We start from the raw sequence: 5,195 nt of genomic DNA, 5'->3' as shown, positions 1-5,195 counted from the left end.
AAAAAAAAAGTGTGTAAAAAAAAAAAAAAAAAGAAAAAATTGGGAAAAAATGTGTCAAATGTCCCAAAAACGTGGCAAAAAGCCACAAATGTTGAAAAAAAAAATGTTGATCCAAATCAAATATTAAAAAAAGATAAAAACATTACAAAAAAGCAAATGTTACAACTACAATTAACTAGTGTTAGGGTTGTCTGTTTGTTTTGTAACGCGTTTCTGGATTATTGTCTTTTAAATATATATCGGCCGATATTTCGGCATATCGGATTTCTAAAAAAAACTAATATCGGTATCGGGCTTAAAAATCCTTCATCGGCCGGGCTCTAGTAGAAGATATAACTTCTCTCACAAATAACATGATTGATTCCACCCAACGCTCTTTGCCAAGTACAAATCTCTACTTTCATTAATTTTGGGGCGTCTTATTCAATTTTATAGCATTGTAAAACAAATGGAAGTGTTTTTGAAATAGTATTGAGTAAAAGTTGACATATTCCAGTCTGTGATTATCATCAACATCCATTCCTTTAATTTTAGTCTCAATGATTCCTAATTTCTGCTTTTCTAACTCAAATATTAAGGATAATTTCCTATAAATGAGGTTTATGGAAAATAAATTAAATGAAGTTAATAAGGTAGTGTTACGTAGTGTTGAAAATGTCAAAAAAAGTGGCAAACATTGAGAAAAAGGTTTCAACAAAAGTGTTGATTTTCACTTTGGACGGGAAGACAACACGAGGGTTAACTTCCCTCAATCGTGATGGATTACATCATTTGTCATTGAAGAGAAAATGTGGCGGGTTAGGGGTCAGATTTCCTAAATAACGAGTGTGTTGCGTAACGTGCCACGAGGACATGGCGAGTAGGGAGTTACTTCCCCTTAATTTCATCTCCTAACGAGGGACACTCATCACATTCTCAGAGGTCTCACACCACTGGGGCTGGAATAATAAGAGTGCTAAAACCTCTTAAATACCCCTCTATGTGCAGGGAACAGACCCCGAAGGAAGCAACGCTGTTCTAATCTGAGCCAATCAAAGCCGTCCGTCTGAGACACCGTGAAGGACGTCTCCGTGGCGTATGAGGACGTGATGCTCTCTGTGGACTCTGATGTCTCTCAGCGCTCAGACCGAGGCTTACATAAGGAACTGATTGGACGTAAGGGGGGCACTCTGGGGATTGCTGCTGGGTCGCTTTGGTTAAAAAAAGGTTCAGCTCGCAGATCAAAGAGTGAATCATTTGGGAAATGGTCCGAGAGACGCGGTCCTTGGAGGAGGGACGCAAACAAAAACAACTGTAAAACGTCTAAAAGACGATAAAATGAGATGTGGACCGAGGATTTCATTCAACGGGAGATGAATAAGCAACGCTTTCTCGTATTTTTGTGTTCAACATGATTATTAATAGCTGCAGCAGCAACCCCCCTCCCCCTCCCCCCACCACACACACACTCTCTCACACACACACACACACACACACACACACACACACACACACACACAGTTTGACAGTGTTCTGCTTGCCATGACAACAGAAAAGAGGATAAACAGTGTGACGTAACCGTAGCAGAAGCAGCTTCCTGTTTTGATTGTTTGGAGCCACCTGCTGCTTACAATCTGAACTACACATATGTGTGTGTGTGTGTGTGTGTGTGTGTGTGTGTGTGTGTGTGTCCTGCAGACATGTATGCATGTTATATATCCTGATCTGTTGCACATCCTGTACTAACCCATACAGCCTCTTTCCTCTTACTGTTAAACACTTATATGTAAACATTTGTTTCTGTATTTATTGCCAATTTAAATAAATATTTTTAATTAATATGCTTACTTATGTACCAATAACTGAGGCAACAGACATTCCTGCTTTTACTTTTTTGTAAAGTTCAAAATATTTATGACTTAATCTATCTGTGTCTAGAGTTATTTTACAAATCCCAGCATATTCTCTTCCTCTGTTTTTATGTTTTTAAATACATTTAGATCTCGTTCTTGGGGTTTTATCGTAGCGTGAGCTGAAATTTTCTCGTAGTTTAAAAGGACAAAAGTGTCTTCTCTATCTTCTATCTTGCTTTAGTCGTCTCCAATCAGCAGCATTTTCAGGTGCAAGAGATTACGCAAATCCTGCTAGACATTTGACCAAAATAGCCTCTTTTAAAGGTGCACTATGAGTTTCTGCAAGATGCCCCGCCCCCCCCCATGTTTCCGCGACGGTCATGCCTAGCTGACTCAACCGTGAGGTGTACTCGCCAGCCTGTCGCATGCAGGGGGGCGCCATAACGATATACACACAAAATCCAGATTTACATGTAATCTCACACATGTATAACGACCCTAACTGTCACTAAACCCCTCCCCCTCCCCCAACCATCTGGCCTGTGATTGGCTGGAGTCTTTTGTTGTGTTTTGGTGCACAGCCTGTGCCTCTAGTGGTTGGTTGACATGTACGTCCCCTGTGTTGTCTCCCAGATCAAGGAGAGATGCCTTTGATTTGAGACCCTGAAACCACGCAGGAAGTCATAGTGCACCTGTTAATACTTGATATAGAACTTCTTTTTAATCGATGCCTGCTGTTTTCAGTTTCCTGCTCTCCAGACAGGAAATGCACACAACTGTCGCTCAACCTTGACCGAGGGTCTATAAAGTTCTCTCTTATTGTTGGTGTGTGACGTCGTAGTGCATGAATGACGGGAAGGAACCTAAATGACTGACCTCATCAGAGTCCAGCAGGGGGGGCAGGGCGCTGTGAGAGGGAGGACAAGCGTCACAACGTGAGTCATATTCTTTTAGGATTGGTAGTAACCAATCAGTGCCGAGGGGCTGACTTACACATCTGCCATGGACGACGGGATGTTCTCTTCGACCCATTTCAGATCCTCCTCCTGGAAAACAACAACAAGTGGTGTTGAGATGAGTTTTAATGCCTTATATATATATATATATATATATATATATATATATATATTACTCCCTCTTCAAGTACTTCAAATAACTATAACAGAGGCTTGAATGAGTTTACCCACCCAGGCTAACGTGGTTTAACCCTTGTGTTGTCTTCTTGTTAACCATGAACATGCCCTTCCAGATCAAAATTTAAAAAGAATTGGTGGTTTTCCAATGTTTTTGTCCTTTTTCTGTCTTATTTATCAATTTTTCCAGCTTTTGGCGCTTTTTTTAAAAACCTGAGCAGGTTTCTGGGAATTCATGGACAACAAACCTCATTTATATCAAATTATACATACGTTTTTAGTTAAAAAAGTAGAAATTATGAATTATTTTGGACTAATAGTTAAGATCAGAGGATGTTGAGTGGATCTCAGATGGGTAGATGTCAAAGTTTAGTCCCGATACTGGTCTGAAACCATTAAAAAAAGAATTCAAATACTATAAGATTAAATAAAACAACAAAAAATTAAATGAAAGAATGATTAATGTTACCTGAACAACGTATGGAATCATCCATGTTATTTTTGGGCGATTTGGTTGAAAGAAATCTAATATTTCTAATATAAAACAATTTGAAACGGGTCAATTTGACCCGAGGACGACACAAGGGTTAAAAAGAGGAATTAAAAAAAAATCTCTTGGAAATTTATCTTAATGCCTTAATACAAAAAAATTAGGAAAATCCAACCTTTAAGTACACTGAGTTACTTTGTGAATGAATAATGTATTGTAAATAAATAAATGTTAAAAATAAAAAAGCTAAATGTCTGCGCTGTATCTAAAGTGGAAACCCAACAGCCGTCACTCACCGCTTTGTTGGCTTTGGCCGTGCCGTTGCACTCGTTTTTCGCGCCCCTCATTTTCATCCCCTCTGGAGACACAGGTGTCAAAAACAAACAGCCACATGAGAACATATGGAGGGGATCTAACTAACTAACTAACTAACTAACTAACTAACTAACTAGCAATTAAAGTCACTAACTAGCAATCAAAGTCACTAAATAGCAATAATTAAAGCAATCAAAGTCACTAATCTATCCGGCAACTACAAATACAACCAACTAACTGAATAGGACAGCACTGAGGATGGAAGAGAGGAGGCAACAGGTTAGGAAGGAGGGAAAAAGGGAGGAAAGGATGAAAGGATGAAAGGTTTCTGACCGAACGCCTCGTTCATCATGGGCTCCTTCTCCACTTCCTCACTCTCTTCATCCAGCAGAGGACTGAAGGCGTACCTGCACACGGACCGGGAGAATCAACCGGCTTTAATTCACAGTTCAGGAGAGAAACGAGTGTAAAAAACCAACAGCCCGACATCCCCCCCGTTACCTCTGGTTATTGGCCGACGGTCGCCATAGGAACATGATGACCAATAGGATGATGGAGAACAAGAAGCGCCAGAACGCATCATCTATCCACAGCTCCCTCCAGTCCTAGAGAGAGAGAGAGAGCGAGAGAGAGAGAGAGAGAGAGAGAGAGAGGGTTTTTTAATGAAAATACTCATTTACAGGAAGAAAAACAGCCTGAAGATGAACCCTGTTAGTGTTGGCGATGCATAGTCTGTCCACCAGAGTCCAAGTCAAGTCTCAAGTCTTTGAGTTGAGTCCAAGTCAAGTCTCAAGTCTTTGAGTTGAGTCCAAGTCTCAAGTCTTTGAGTTGAGTCCAAGTCAATTTTCAAGTCTTTGAGTTGAGTCCAAGTCAAGTCTCAAGTCTTTGAGTTGAGTCCAAGTCTCAAGTCTCAAGTCTTTGAGTTGAGTCCAAGTCTCAAGTCTCAAGTCTTTGAGTTGAGTCCAAGTCTCAAGTCTTTGAGTTGAGTCCAAGTCTCAAGTCTCAAGTCTTTGAGTTGAGTCCAAGTCTCAAGTCTTTGAGTTGAGTCCAAGTCAATTTTCAAGTCTTTGAGTTGAGTCCAAGTCTCAAGTCTCAAGTCTTTGAGTTGAGTCCAAGTCTCAAGTCTTTGAGTTGGGTCCAAGTCAAGTTTCAAGTCTTTGAGTTGAGTCCAAGTCTCAAGTCTCAAGTCTTTGAGTTGAGTCCAAGTCTCAAGTCTTTGAGTTGAGTCCAAGTCAAGTTTCAAGTCTTTAAGTTGAGTCCAAGTCTCAAGTCTTTGAGTTGAGTCCAAGTCTCAAGTCTTTGAGTTGAGTCCAAGTCTCAAGTCTCAAGTCTTTGAGCTGAGTCCAAGTCAATTTTCAAGTCTTTGAGTTGAGTCCAAGACTCAAGTCTCAAGTCTTTGAGTTGAGTCCAAGTCTCAAGTCTTTG

General features: G+C 40.3%; 1 long non-coding RNA gene across 1 annotated transcript in view; it reads left to right on the top strand.

Moving 5' to 3' along the window:
* The window catches only part of LOC117939478, a 17,121-nt gene that overhangs the window by 5,161 nt on the left and 6,765 nt on the right, over positions 1–5,195 (top strand). The gene's annotated exons all lie outside the window — the stretch shown is intronic.

The sequence above is a fragment of the Etheostoma cragini genome, chromosome 3, assembly GCF_013103735.1.
Source record: "Etheostoma cragini isolate CJK2018 chromosome 3, CSU_Ecrag_1.0, whole genome shotgun sequence".
Classification (NCBI taxonomy): domain Eukaryota; kingdom Metazoa; phylum Chordata; class Actinopteri; order Perciformes; family Percidae; genus Etheostoma; species Etheostoma cragini.
The sequence above is the reverse complement of the archived record's forward strand: the minus strand, read 5'-3'. Positions and strand labels throughout refer to the sequence as shown.